Source organism: Sorex fumeus, unplaced genomic scaffold, assembly GCF_029834395.1.
Source record: "Sorex fumeus unplaced genomic scaffold, SorFum_2.1 ptg000043l, whole genome shotgun sequence".
In the NCBI taxonomy this organism is placed as follows: domain Eukaryota; kingdom Metazoa; phylum Chordata; class Mammalia; order Eulipotyphla; family Soricidae; genus Sorex; species Sorex fumeus.
Genome location: NW_026606100.1, coordinates 14482602 through 14499010, shown reverse-complemented (window position 1 = coordinate 14499010; position 16409 = coordinate 14482602). Strand labels below are relative to the sequence as shown.

Genomic DNA, 16409 nt, shown 5'->3' with positions numbered 1-16409 from the left:
CCTAGGAAAAATAATGTATCTAGAATATCTTGTAAGCTGCATGTTGGTGCTACTTCAAGAAAATACATGTGACTTTGTCACCATCATCTGCCAAATATTGCCTATTCCAGTCATCGCCAATGTAAGCTCTTAATTGTTTATTTCTCAGAACTGAAAAAAAGTTTTGGGGATCACACTCAGCAGTGCTCAGGGATTAATTCTGGGTCTGAGCTCAGAAACCATTCCTGGTATGCACCTGGGGACCATATTAGTGAAGTGCAGGGGATTGAATCAGAGATTTCTGAGTGCAAGGCAAGCGCCCAACATGCTGGATTATCTCTCTGGCCCCTCAGAATGATACACTATTTCTGTGTCCATTTCAGATAATGAGTGTAGTCTAATTGGAAATTCAAAAATACTTTGGTGTTGATGCTTTCTACAATTGTCTTAAAAAATTCAGGAAATATAGTTTTTTTTTTCCGTAACAAGAAACTATGAGCTACTAGCAATCTAAGCAGTGAGGAAATGGGAAAGTAACAACTTGCAGTAATAATAAAACAAGTTATGTTTCTCGAGTGGGTAGATATTAAAAAAAGAGATTTAATTCTATAATAAGAAAAGAAATAAAACAATATTTTATTTTCCCCATGACTTCCTAACAATTGCTTACATAAATTAGGATCATTGGTCTATAAAATGAAAGTTTTAATTCTACACATACATCTGCAATAAAAAACTCATGCAGTGCGTTGGTTCTTTGATTTGTATGTCGTAGATCATTTACAGTAGGTAATAGATAAGTATAAAATAGGGTACTGTGTTCCAGAAATAGTCATGTACAAGATGGCATGGGAGTAGTATCATCATTTAAATAATCCACATTTTCATATTTAAAAAATAGTTTATGTTAGAATATCTACTTAATCACTTAACTTCCCGTTAGTCGTCGATTTGCTCGAGCGGGCGCCAGTAACGTCTCCATTTGTCCCTGTCACGTGCTAGTGTAGCCCAATGGCATCTGTATGCTCCGGGAACATGAAGGGCCTCAAACCGATCGTTCATGATCTTGACGAAGAAGTCTGACCATCTGGTAGGTGGGCGGCCACCCGGTCTTTTGACATCCGGTGGAATCCAGTCGGTAACAGCTCTAGTCCAGCGGTCGTCTTTAAATCTCATTACGTGACCAGCCCATCTGATTTTCGACACCTTGGCAAAAGAAGGATGAGAAAGGAGAATATCTACACTGATGATAAATTGTGTTCCTAATGTTTAGATAAAATAAGGTGATCCTTGTAAAAATATCTTATATTTTTACTCTAATATTAGACCTAATTGTGATATTTGTATCTTCATAACTGTCTATTTCCCTTTTTAGTTAAACTTGGGTTTTGAGGATTTTTGCTGTAGGCCCCATCAGGAAGAATCAGGAGCATGTTCCCTGAGGGCAGAGCCAGGAGTAAGCCCTGAGCACTGCAGGGTATGGCCTAGCAACAATAAAAACAAAAGATATGTAAGTTCCTTTGTTTTGGGATAAAGCATCTAAGGACTACAGCTTGTTCACTTCTTTTTATAAAAACTGATATTAATTTTATCCTGAAATTCTTGCGGAGAATCCAAATTTAGCAGAAATATCGCTTTTTGTCAGTTGAGCAATGATTTCTACTTTAGTGCATTAGTTCCAGTCATAACTACAGTTTTAAACATATTCACAAAATAGAGATTGTTATTTCTGTGAACTGATTTTATTCTAGTTGGAGATTATGGCACTTTAAAACTGATAGTCATCACTTTAGAGATTTCCACTAATCCCATGGTATACATTTAATTTTGAGGTCTTATGTGTTGATTTCTTTTGTCTTGCTTCCTATGTCATGATTTATCTGGTTAATCTTCCTGCCTGTGCCCTTCACACATAGGTCTCATTATCTGGGCTTCTCTTGTCTCAGAGATTCATACTCACCCTTTCTGTTTTCTGATATTCTGTATATTTTTGACTAGCTCCTGAGTATTAATGCAAATGGATTCTCTGTCATGTCATCCTACTCTGAGGAAATAAATAAAACATATGCTCAGCAGCAGAACATATTCCTCACATGTGTAAGACTCTGGGTTTTATTCCACACACAAAAATAAAATGTAATAATAGCAAAAATCCATCTTTGTCAAATCAATACTGTCACTGATGTTAAGAAATAAATTTTAATTCTTATCATGATATTTTAAAATCTTTAAGAAAATGTGACATATTTTTTAATGATAATTTCTTATGCTTAGGTAAAAATACAAATATAGGAAGAAGTCATTTCATGGTAAGAGTACTTTGAATACTTAATAGAAAAAAATTTGGGGGGGATCACACTTGGCAATGCTCAGGGGTTACTCCTGGCTCTGCACTCAAGAATTACCCCTGACAGTGCTCAGGGGACCATATGGGAATCGAACCTGGCTTGGCCGCATGCAAGGCAAACACCCTACCCGCTGTGCTATCACTCTAGTCCCATTAGTAGAAAATTTTATATCGGCCAGTTTTGTGACCCTTGGCACATATAATGTCTTAATAAGCTTGCAGCAGACATGTAAGAAAAGGTTTTTATTTTTTTCAGTGTTCGTTTTTGTCTAAAACTGAGAAAATTTAAATATAGTAATAAATAGATACAAGATGTCTACATGGAAGACACTGGAATTAATGAAAGTTCTATTCAAATGTGTATGGAGTTCTTCTGGACTTTGTCTCATTCTTAAATAGTTTTTATTCATTTGGATTTGTGACCAAAACAGCAGTGCTCAGGAACTATCCCAGTTCTGTCCCTAGAGGGGTCCTTGGGAGTACTCACAGGACCATATGCAGTGCTGGAATTGAAATCTGGCGGCAGAACCAGGGTGGGTCACTTGCAAGGCAAGCACTTTACTTTCTGTACTATTTCTCTGACTCTTCAAATTTTTATTAATAGACATTAAACAAGTCTTAAAACATAGCCTTTAGTGAGAACAGAAAACAGCTTAGCTGGAGTCTTGCATGCAGAGCTCGAGCACTGAATGCCCATCCTTTTTTCCCTCGAGTCCAGCACCACCAGGTGTGGTCCTAGTGGCCTGTAAGTATTTGTGTGGAACACGGGCAAGACACGGAAAATAGGAATCAGGAATGTGATTCAGCACATATACCTCACATATGTAAGACTCTGGGTTATATCCCAGGCACAAAAATAACATTTAAAAAAGTTCTCATTTGGGACTGGAGTGATAGCACAGCGGGTAGGACATTGGCCTACCCGGGTTTGAATCCCAGCATTCCATATGGTACCCTGAGCAACGCCAGGAATAATTTCTGAGTACAGAGCCAGGAGTAACCTCTGAACATCACCAGGTGTGACCCAAAAAGCAATGAATAAATTAATAAATAAAAATTTAAAAATTCTCATTTAAGTATGCTTTGATTATGGGGGGCACTAAAAGTAGAGTTTTTTTCTTTGCACTGTAAATATTAATTCTATATTTTAGGTGGCTCTTAAGTATTGCTTTTTCATATATTTACCTGACTTAAAGGATTACTACCTGATTACTGCCACACCATGTCAAATCTACAATAAAGTAAATATCACATTCTGGTATATATACATGTATATATGGGTTGATGGTGCAAAAATGATAAAAATACTTATTTTCCTACTGACTCAAAACTTTGCTTAGGCAAATTATGTGTTATAACCTCTGATTTCAACAGTGTTGTAGATGCTCCATGAACATAATAGTACACAAATGATTTTGTGTGTGGATAGAAGCCAGATGATACTATGGAAGTTCAAAGTACTAAAAATTACACGAGGTGTTGTTAAAAAACTTTCTTTTTACTTCTTACTCCTCTTTACTTTAGATAAGTATGCTCATAACGCACCGAATTATTGCAAATATGTATTCAGTTGGTCTCTGATTCATTTAAACTATAAAGACTGGAATAAGCTTACTCGGTGCTCCTCTTATTTCCATATAAACATTTTATATGCAATTATTTTAATACTTAGTGCCATCCTTGAACATTTATAAGTACTCATTACATAAAGTATGTCTGCCATGCTTATTTTTCTAACTCCAACATTAAGAGCAGCAATTAGCACAGATCGTAGCTTAATAACTTAAACTACTTGTTGAGTTACTAGTGTGCACTGATTTTCAGTGTTCCTATGTGTGGAGGGATTTTATTTTCATTCAGCAGAGCAGTTTTAGCAATCCTCAAAGCTACACAAGAATGCTAAGGATTTGGCAGGGATAAACCAAAGCCTAATCCTCTGCAGGGTAGGAGTATCTTTTTCCAGTTCTTTTCAAATAAAAAATACTAAAGTTCATGGTAAAAAGTAGTGGTCTTCAGAAGAAAAAGTTAAGTACTTTGCTTAGGATTTTGATTTGAATTATGCTGCTGCAATTAAAATTTTATAAGAAATATATGTATGTATAACACATATGTGTTTTATGTGCCTAAATAAGCTTATTTAAAATTTCACATGCTAATATTAAAAGTGAAAATATGCCAATATTAATAGCAAACAGTCTTTATTTGTTCTCAATGAGTCTCCATGCATCAAAAGTATCGATTGTTAACAAATATCAGGAATAATTAAAAACCAATTATGATCGAATGTTTTTCATTTGTAATTTAATGACACATAATCAAGGGCTATAAAATTTGGTATGTAATTCTGAATTTAAGACTTGATTACAAAAACTACTGAATAGAGACATTTACTGCAATGAATAAATTTGTTATCCTCAATTCCCATTCTGCCCAAATTGAAAGCAATATAAAAACATATGTTTCTTAATCAACAACAGTATTTTTAAATTTATATATGCAGGTATTTCTACTTGTTTTTTAACTATAAGATTTATTATACTACTTTATTTTATATTTTCTTAAACTAGACAAAGGACAACTCTGAGAGCAATAGCTTATTTTTTTCCTTTGTGGAGTGAGCAATTATGGATGAGACTTTATCTCTAGATAGTTGGGGGTGAAATGGTAATGCCTTCCCTCTAAATGATAAATGTAATGAAAGTACTATGATTGAATTATTTATATAAGTAGCACCATATACTGCCAGAAGAGCAGTGATTAACAAAGAGAGTGACTATTATGGTAGCAGATATAAGATCTTCACTCGTAGGTTTTCAGGCTATATTTCTCAAGATAATAAATACCGCATGAATGAGATAGAAGTCTAATCATTTGAATGACTGAATATAATTATTTTAATATTATCAGGGTTTTAGAAATGGGAATGTAATTTTTAACAAAGTAAAAGAGGAGGCAGCTGCATATAACACGTATTTTGAGGAAAAAACACTGTTCTCCTTAGTTGTTTCTCTACTGCATTCAAACTATATATGGTCAAATTTTTATTATCTAAAATTATTTTTATTATATTTTTATTAGTGAAACACCATGAGGTACAGTTGTATATTTACAAATTTTTGTGCTTGGGTTTCAGTTATACAATGATCGAATATCCATCCCTCCACCAGTGCCCAATTTTAATTAAATCACCATGAGATACACAGTTACAAGTCTGTCCATGATCAGGTTTCAGTCACACAATGTTCCAACATCCATCACTCCACCCATATACATTTCCCGCCACCAGTGCCCCCTTTCCCACCTTCTGCCATTCCTTCAAACCCAACTTGCCCCTGTGGCACACACTTTTCTTCTTTGTCTCTTTCTGTTTTGGGACATAATGGTTTGTAATACGGATATTGAGAGGCTATCATGTTTGTTCCTCTACCTACATTCAGCACACAGTTCTTTATACAGAATGATCGTTTCCAACTATCTTTGTGAATAGTCTCATATTACTCCTTTTTTTCATCTTGTAAATGAGTGAAATCATTCTATGCCTCTCTCTCTCCTGACTCAGCTTGATACTCTCCATGTCCAGCCCTTTAAAAGCAAATTTTATGACTTCATTTTTTTCTAAAATCTGTGTAGAATTATGTACATGCACCATTGTTTCTTTAAACAGTCATCTGTTCTCGGGCACTGAAATTGTTTTCAGATTCTGTCTATTGTGAATCACTTGATCACTTGACTTCCTGTTAATCATCAATTTGCTCGAGCGGCACCTGTAACATCTCCATTCGTCCCTTTAGCGTGCTAGTATAGCCAAATGGCGTCTGCTTGTTCTAGGAACATGAAGAGCCTCAAACCTATTGTTCAGGGTCTTGATGAAGAAGTCTGACCATCTTATAAGTGGTTAACAATTTGTTAACAATTGATACTTTTGACATCCCGTGGCATGGAATCCAGTTGGTAATGGCTCTAAGCAGTCATCTCCAAATCTCATTACGTGTCTAGCCCATCTGATTTTCGACGCGTTGGCAAACAAGACAGCTTGGAGTATCGCGTTTCACTCAAATGAGAGAAAGAACCTGGAGTTCCGACCTCCGTTGATGGTCAAGAATCAGGGACGCTGTCTTGTTTGCCAACTGCCGTGTAACTCCAACAACGGCCAGGATCCAGAGATCATCACACTCAGCTCCTGGGAGAGAACAAGACAGAGTCTCCTACCCTATGCCTGACTGTCTCCACCAGGGCCCAACAGCTGAAGACCTCCGGGCCCCAGCCAAGGCCATGCTGGGACCACTCTCCACACACTTGGATGAGCCTCATGCATAAAAGAACTGGCAGAGGAACCCAGGTGTGTGGGACCCGAGGCTGAGATCTCCAAGCCTGCACGGTTTGGGACTGGACCTGCCAGTAGCTAGACAGTTACACCCACCAACTGCCGTGTAACCCCAGCAATGGCCAGGATCTAGAGATTATCACACTCAGCGACATCTTATCATCTTATCATCTCATTCCTACTTTGGACAAACTGGCAGGCTACCAAATGTAACCTGCCCACACGGCAGAGTCTGGCAAACTCCCCGTGGTATACCCAATATGCCAAATACCAGTAACAATGATGGGTCTCATTCTCCTAACCTTGAAAGAGCCTTGAATATGGCACTTTAAAAAAAATCTCAGGGCTAGGACGAAGGAGACGTTACTGGCACCTGCTTGAGGCAATCGACGAACAACAGGGTGGTCGTGGTCGTGGATCTTAGGATTTAATTGACTTTGAATATTATTCACTCCCGGGCATCTGCTTTCTCAACTTAAGCCTCAGTTGCCCTTGGTTCCTAGCACCCCTACAGCAGGGTCCCAACGAGGGACTAAATGGCTCAGGGCAAGCGATGAGCTACCCTAGAATCGAAATGTGCCAGGCCAAAGTGCCACGATCCTTAACTATAAGTTTAGAGTTTGATCATAGATAAATGCTGTCATGATCCAAAGTAATGACAAGACGAGGACCCTGCTGGGGATAGGAAAGACTATCTGGCCTGAGCACTCTAGTCTGAGATCTAGATGGCCCTAGGAGGGCAATTCTATAAGTTTAAGGTAGTTCTTACTGTATCCATATAAAATGATTTATATTATATATGCTTATATGTTTGTTAGACAAGGAGAGGAGAAACACACCCAGGGGAATCCGTTCTTGGGTGGATATATCTGATAATGAGTATCTGTCCTAGGAACGGATGTCCCCAAGGGAAAGAATTCTATCCCTATTGATTCTGATCGCACCTATGTGTACTTGTTACCCCAACTCCTCATGCTTGGAGATTTAACTGTACTGTAAGAGTGGGCTGGGGGATCATAAACGAGACTTCAGAGAAGGAGGATGAAGGGGGATAGAGAAAGAATGAAGTAGTATGGGGGAGGAAGAAGCAGGAGGAGATTTAGAGGAGAATGGAGATGGGATTGGAATAAGCTGCAACTAAGACCAACCAGCCTGGCCCTCATTCCCTCGCCTGCCCTTTGCCATCGACCTCCCCGGGGTGGGGGAAGCAGTGTGAGACTACCGAACACTGGAGCTGGTGGTGGGAGAGATAGACCGCCTCCACTGCTGTCTTTTTTGAGTTTACACAACACATAAATGTTGTATTCGAAGATGATTGTTCTGTTGAAAGTGAATGGAACGTCAGGAACAAGTCTGTTTCTCATGATTATTGTCTTTGTGAGATTCAGCTGTAATCCGACCTTTCTACACTCATGGTCAAAGTCGGCCAGCATTTGTGCCACTTGGCTAATGTTTGGTGTTATTAGAACGATGTCATCAGCGAAGCGGAGGTGGTGTAGTTGCCGACCAATTCCCTTTCCTTCCCATTCCTTCCCATTCCAGTCATCACATGAGGTTCTCGATGTGGCACTTCACTGTTTTGGTGAAATCGTATCACCCTGCCAAACCCATCTCTTGACATGGATGATCACTTCTTTGTAGAATGGTGAGATCCTGGTAGTCAATCCAATCCATAACACAGCTCACAAAGGATCCTGATGTATTGAGTATGAATGCCCTGATTGGCTAGGGCTTCAATGACCACTTCCATCTCAACAGAATAAAAGACCTTCTTTAAACCAGTGAACATTAGCCAGAATGACATCTTGAACTCCCAAGAAACCTCAACGAGCTTGGTTATTGTGTGGATATGGTCGATCGTGCTGAATCCTTTGTGGAACTTGGCTTGCTCGCATGGCTGCCCTTCATCTAGTGTTCTGCCAATCGTATACAGCTTCATTGAGAAGGATAAGGAAGGAGAGGCTGATAAAATCTCAAGGCCGAAGTAGGCAGCCCAAATGAAGAAAGACAAAAAAGATTATATTTTCAATGCACGTGTGCTGGCAACAGATGCATCCATCAAAGACCTGATGGTACAAGCATGGAAGATCAAGTACAACATCATTAGCCTGACTGAGACGAGAAGGCGTCAATCACATCACGCCATTTTTGACACTGGAGAAGAACTGCTTCTTGTAACATGCGGCAAAAGAGGCATAGGAGGCATCAGTGTCTTTGTCACTGTGGAGCTGGAGAAGTTCTATAAAGAAGACCACACCTTCAACAAGATCATTGTTGGTGATTTAAATGCCAAGATAGGACCACGAAGATCAGCTGAAGAACTCCACATCAGGACCCATGGCCTAGAATGGAACGGACAGGGTGAGAGACTGTCTGAGTTCATCATGTTGACCAAGACCATCCATGGTAACTCACAGTTTCAGAAGGCCGAATCTAAATGTTGGACATGGGAGTCTCCCGGTGGATGGTTCCACAATGAAATTGACCACATCGTAGTCCATCTCTTTCGTGCAAAATTTTACTTCACAGAGCGGGGAGAAAGGGCTGAAAAGTTTAAGAAGAGAACTCCCAGAACGACCACCAACTGGGAGCTCTTTGGCACTATTGCTGCAACATGGGAAGATGCTGTCATTGACAACATTGATGAGGAATATGATTGACTGGTTCAGCACCTCCATGATTGTGCGAGGAACACCAAGAGAGAGATAGCCACAAAAAAAAAAAATGCCTGTTCAAAAACTCTTAAGCTTATTTGCCAATGTGGCTTTGCACATGCCTCAGGCAACCTCAAGTAAACATCCGAGCTCACAAAGCAGTGCAGAGATGCAATAAAGGAAGACCTCAAAGAGAGAAGAGCAGCAGTGCTGACCGATACGAACACCTAAAGAACCTGCCGTCAGTACTATTCAATACATTGGCTTGGCTCTTCACATGCTACCTGTCTGAATGCAAGGTTCTGTCCCAATGGAAAACCAGCAGGACCATTCTGTTGTATGAGCAGGGAGACATCCACAACATTAGTAACTATTGTCCTATCTGCCTGTTCATCATCTACAAGTTAGTCACTTGAATCATCCTGAATAGGATTGGCGAACACTAGATGAAGGACAACTATGCAAGCATGCCGGGTTCCTAAAAGGATTGAGCATAATAGACCATATCCACATGAAAACCAAGCTCACTGAGTTTCTCGGGAGTTCAAGATGATGCTCTGTCAAATGTTCATTGATTTAAATAAGGCCTTTGATTCTACTGAGACTGAAGTAGTCATTGAAGCCCTAGTCAATCAGGGCTTTCAAATTCAATACATCCAGATCCTCTGTGAGCTGTATTATGGATTCACCACCAAGATCTCACAATTCTACAAGGAAGTGATCATAATGTAAAGAGAGGGTTTCAGCAGGGTGATACCATTTCACTGAAACTTTTCAGTGCCACCCTCGAGAAAATTATCTGACAACTGGAATGGGAAGGAATGGGAGTGAAGATAGATGGTCAGCAACTACACCACCTCCGCCTTGCTGATGACATGATTCTAATAATATCAAACATCAGCCATGCAGCATGAATGCTGACTGACTTCCACCCAGTGGTGCTCAGGGAACAATCCAGGTGGGGTTTGGGACCATATGAAGTACTGGACATCTAATCTGTATCTATCTCTCCAGACCCTGTAAGTATTAAATTTAACCTACCTATAATGCTTGTGTTGTACATGGCCATCAGGTTCTATCCCTGGCATTTCATGTTTTCTCCCCAGTTCTAGTAGGAGTAATCTCTGATCTGAGTGCTGAGTGCAGATTCAGATATAAACTCTGAGAACTGCCAGCTGTGCCTCAAAAACAAGACAAAATAAAAAATTAAGCTACTTAGAGTACATCTAAGTAATACCTAAATTAAAATAGAAATTATTATCACTTACTAATTCATGTGTTCTGACATTTTAGCATAATTATACTTTTGTTAACAATCTTCTAAAGTTTTTGTTGTAAATGGAGATAAGTTTGCATTAAATGTGTTTCTTAAAAAATTATTCTGTTAGAAAATTTCAAACAGTTATTTAGAAGTATTCAATTTTATTTTGAGTACATTTATAAGTAAAAAATACAAAATAAGATAAAAATACAGTCATTTGTCTAAAAACAATGCCTAATTTTTAGTCAGATATATTACTTGTGAAATATTTTTTTAATTGTTAGGATATGGATAAACTTAGATATACAATGACAGATGTGTGGATAATGGATGTGTGGTGAATATACTCAACAGAATACTATGCCGTTGCAAAGAAGGATGAAATCATACAATTTACTGCAACTTGGGATAGAACTGGAGGATATTTTTTTTACACAGAGTAAGTGAGAACAAAGAAAAATACCAGTTGTTCTCACTCATCTGTGTTGCATAGAATGAGAGGACAAGGGATTACAAGGTGTTAAGGGGAGGGAGTGAGTGCCAAGATTATAGAAATGCCTTGATAACTAAGTTACAGAACTGTGAAGAATAGGAAAAGAAAGAAACTGGCAGAGCAATGAGGAGAGTAAAAAGGTGAAGAGGAGGTAATAACGACAGAAAGCAGGACCTTAGACATGGTGGTGTAAGTATGGTGCATGTATTATTACATATTTGAACCACAGAGTCAACAAAACTGAAAACATAAAATATCAACCACTACAGCCAAATTTTAAAATATCTTCATCAAGGAGGCAGGCTGCAAGGTGAGAAGGAAATTAGAGACATTGCTGGAGGGAAGTTGGCATTGGTAGTGAAATCAGTACTGGAAAACTGTGTGCCAAAAATTTAACTATGAATAACTTTGTAAATCACATGTCTAAATAGAAATATTATGAAAAAATAAAATATTCTCTTACAAGTTTTTTAAATGAATTCTGAATGTGTATACTGGATCTATATCAATATCTATATATAGGTACTTTTATCATTTATATAAATACACACACTGCCAGTTAAAACATATGTCTTTAAAATTTGTGTGTGCTGATATACCCAGAGTAACATACCACATTTGATGGGGTGTAAGATAGAAGACAACCAATCTTGATAAATATATATGTGTGTACATATGTGTACATGTGCGTATGCATACATATATTTTAGCATGCAAGACTCAAACTCTAACAACATATTAATGGTCTCTAATACAGGGGATTAATGACTTCGGGATAAGATACAACATTTTTTTTTTTTTGCATTTCATCATTTATTTAGATGTTTAAGCTCTTGCACTAGATTTTTACAAGCTGGTGAACACTGACAATTATTTCTTCCACAGAACTAAAACCACACATTCTCAGACAGTATAAATATATGGTTGAACTAACACTAATACTCATAACCATTTTATCATTTACATGTCACTGGTACTGTCCTCCCGTTGTTCATCGATTTGCTCGAATGGACCCAGTAATATCTCCATTGTGACACTTGTTACTGTGTTTGGCATATTGAATACATCACGGGTAACTTGACAGGCCTTGCCTGTGGGGGCAAGATACTCTCGGTAGCTTGCCGGGATCTCCGAGAGGGGCAGAGGAATTGAACTCGGGTCAGCCATGTTGGCTGCTTGCAAGGCAAATGCCCTACCTGTTGTGCTATTGCTCCAGTACATCAATCACATAATCAAACAAATTATCAAGTATAAAAATATTCGAATATTAAGTTACACAGCTCAAAAGGCATATAAAATATTAAATATCTGCTCAATTCATTAGCATAAACCCACTTTTTTTGCAAAAGGTTGGGGAAAAAATCATACTTTAAACAAAAATAAGTTGGTAAACAAAAATTAAAATCAGAAAATGTTATGATTAAGAATTGTTTCAGCTACAACAAAACATCTCTGCTTTAAGGGGGAAAAACAAAACCCTAAATTAAACAGCATATTCTACATATTTTGCACAAGACAAAGGCAATATTTTACTAAAATTACTTAATAACCCCCCCACCCCCTGTTCTCTTTTCTTCAGGCCCTTCCTGTTAAGTTGCACCCCAAGTGAAAACAGTAAAATAAACCGTAAGAATTTTCTGTCTGGAGACATTAAAGACATGTGCACATTGTAAACTGGAGGTTTTCCATAACAACACAAAATGAGATTTATAGAAAGACCCAAATCTCTGTAAGACTTGGCTTTAAAAAAATGTTGCATAAACCTAATGTATACTGGTATGAATGTGGGAGATAAACATAAAGTGAGCAGGAAAATAACCTTATCCTCTACTTTCTTTGTTTGAAATGACTGAAATGAATGAAATGTTTGAAATGAATGAAATGTTTGAAATGAATGAAATGAATAAACCACATAAGGTCTATCATGTTCATAGTTCTTGGGATTTTAGTTCTGTCTGATACTAAAAATGTACAAGTATTGTTCTGGGTATTTTGGCACCAAATCTTTCTAAACTTCTTAAATATTGATAAAATTCTAGCCTGGGAATAGATTTCAAGACGTTATTCAATACTGCATGACTTCAGGAAAGAATCTGTACGAACAATAAAGACATCTTAAATGCTGAGTATCAAGAATCTTTTTCCTAAGTATGACAAATTAGGTCCTATTTCAAGTTCCATTTCCAAGGCAATGGCATCAGGCACCCCAGTTTTATTGAATGCAACAATTGTTCTTAGGACTGTTTGAGTCTTTGAAGTACAGCCACATTTTAGGATGGTACTTCTCCGAATACAAAAGTTGCTTGCTGTGAAAAGCTCCATGTTGCTTTTGTCTAATGAACTGTACTAAATCTTTGCATTTCATCCCACCTTCAATTAATGCTAGAGCAACAAGTACTGGAGCTCTCCCAAGGCCTGCAACACAATGGACAGCAGAACAAGAACCAGGTTTCTTCTTGAAATTTGATTTTTACAAGACTTAACCAGTCATCAGCAATCTCGTTGGATAGTGGTGCACCATCATCAAAAGGCCAATCTAGAACATGGATGCCTTCTTTCTCCATAAGTGTAGCGTCGTAAGTTGCTTCACATATGTTACTATTGTGGTAGCTCCATACTTCTTTTTTTTATGTAGGAGTACTGCTATTTATTCAGCCATTGGTTTAGCTGACTGAATTGGGCATGGACTTCACCTTACTTTTTTTTCATTTTTTATAATTTTATTTATTGAATCACCATAAGAGCAGTTACAAAGCTTTCGGGTTGAAGTCTCGGTCATACAATGAAACACCCGTACCTTCACCAGTGCCCATTCTCCACCACCCAAAACCCCAGTACACCCCTATCCCACACCCTCCCCCTACCTGTGGGGCAGATGATTTCCACATTACTCTCTCTCTACTTTGTTTACATTCAATATTTTGACACAAGACCCACCATTATTCTTTGTGATTTTACCCCAACACACAGATTTGCTGAAAAGGCAAGAGTAGATAATTTGTTTTCTATTGCTGGTTATTTTGGACAAAATGTCAGGCTACCAAATGTTACCTGCCCACACGGCAGAGTCTGGCAAACTCCCGGTGGTGTACCCAATATGCCAAATACCAGTAACAATGATGGGTCTCATTCTCCTAAACCTGAAAGAGCCTTTAATATGGCACTTTTTAAAAAATCTCAGGGCTAGGACAAAGGAGACGTTACTGGGGCCTGCTCGAGGCAATCAGTGAACAACAGGATGGTTGTAATCATCGTGATTGCTGGTTATGAATATCATATGATGTCACGTGGCTACAGTACGGGTGAAGTAATTTTAAAATTCCAAAATTTTAATAATTAAATATGGAGGGATTTCTGCCAAAACCTGATGGGTTCCGAGATTTGTTCCTGAGTCTCTTGGATCATGGCTGTTAAGCAGCTTGATCAGGAGCCAGAAAGGCTCTTTGTAGGCAGCGACTAGGGGTCACGTTTGGACAGTGAGGAAAGGGCTGGCTCCACCCCCATCCCATGAGGCCCAGTGTGTCTCGTCATTGCGGGCCCAAACCTGACTGTTCAGTGGTCTCTGGAGGATGGCGGCCACTGGGACACCAGGGAGAACAGGCCAAGGCACAAAACCTATTCTCACCTGGGGTGGCCCAGTGCCTGTAACCTGCTTGCAGGGACTGGACGCATTTCTGCCAAAAGCCTCAGGGTTCTGAGATTTGTCTCTGAGTCTCTGGGATCATGGCCATTAAGTAGTTCAATCAGGAACCAGAGAGGCCTTGCCTCTAATTATATAGTTGAGCTGGAGGTGGTTTGTGGGTGTTTCCTACATACCTAACTTTTGACTGTTTACTTTCCTGGTAAACTTTGCAGGAAGTTTTTGGGGTCTGGCCAAAGGCACAGCAGTAATTTGGGGGTATCTGGAAGTCTGAAGGTGCCATCAGGCTGCTGATGCCCTTGCCTCACAGGCACAGATTGACCTGTGGGCAGCACCATCCCCCCTTAACTCCATCCTTCTTAAGGTCCTCTATGAATTTGTTTAAGGTTGCATTGGTTAGATTGTGTGTAATAAGAACTCTCATGTTCCTTATGCCACTTCCATAGGTGCTGGGCGGTTCATTTGAGCCATGTTAACTTAATTTAAAAAAAACTCTCAGTTATGAAAGTATTTTAAAAATTGAATACAGAAATGATGCAAAGAAACTGAGTATACTTCAATACACTCCACTTGAAATTCCTGGTGCTTTGAGTAATGGAGTTGAGAGTAATGAGAAATGAACCTCCTAACAAGAAGCAGCAACTCTTCAGTCCGGTAATACTGAGGCAATAGGAAGGAAGTACACTGAGGTTTACCCCATCAGGGTCAGAATTCTTGTAAAATGCTCTGTGGATTTCAACTCAGCACTTCTGTGTCGAGTCTAACCACTCTTAGGGGGCTTCCTGGTGGAGTGGCAAGAATTCTGCAGTTCACTCGTCTGCATAGAGATGGTGCTGTGCTTGGCAGTAATTTCCACTACCCTTCAGAAACTCCACTGGTGTGTGACCGAGAAAATCACAAATCATTGAAGATTGTGGCCCAATCACACAGCTGGTCCCGAGGTGGCAGTGACACGGGTGGTGGTGGTGGCAGCGACAGGGCAGGGCGGGGGTCGGTAGTGGTGGCCAGTGGGGGCAACAGAGTGGACCATCCAGTGAGTGGCTCTGGGAAGAGAGTGACGCAGAGGCAGCCCGCAGTCCTTAGAGCCAAGGCTCGCGCATGGGCCAGTTTTCCCACACTTTCCTCTAATGAAGCCTTTTGGGATCATTTTTAATCAACTACTCATAACAAGCAATGCAAAATAAGTTTTTTAGCATCTACCTTTGGGACAGGCTTGGGTGCTGGTGAGAAAACTCAAAATAATGGTGATGGGAATGTATAATGGTGGTAGGATTAGTGTTGAAATATTAAAGGTGAACAATTACTGTGAACGGCTCTTTGAAAATAAAATAAAAAATTAAATTAAAAATAAAATAAAATTTGTGTATATGCAAGTATGTGTGCATATATAAAATCACTAAATTACGTTGAAACTAACTAGAGTGGTAAAAAAAGAATACTAACATAAGATATGTATTTAAGAATTCAAAAATGTTATTTTAGCAAAGAAACTAATATAGAGGTATAAATATTAATTTCCAGGTTAAAATAGATAAGTCAATATTACAGTTTACCTGGTTCTTTAGTAAAAGTTGATCATCTAAATACATTAAATAATGATAATTTTTAAAAAAAACAATATTTTAGTATCAGTAAAGCATTCTGTATCTTGAGGAGTCAACCATTTGTGAAGACCTAGAGAATCAAGACTAATCCAATATCCACTTCCCTA

General features: G+C 38.7%; 1 pseudogene; it reads right to left on the bottom strand.

The window, feature by feature from the left end:
- Positions 1–13238: 13238 nt before the first annotated feature.
- On the bottom strand, positions 13239–15169 carry LOC130029864 (protein tyrosine phosphatase type IVA 1-like; annotated as a pseudogene).
- Positions 15170–16409: the final 1240 nt, after the last annotated feature.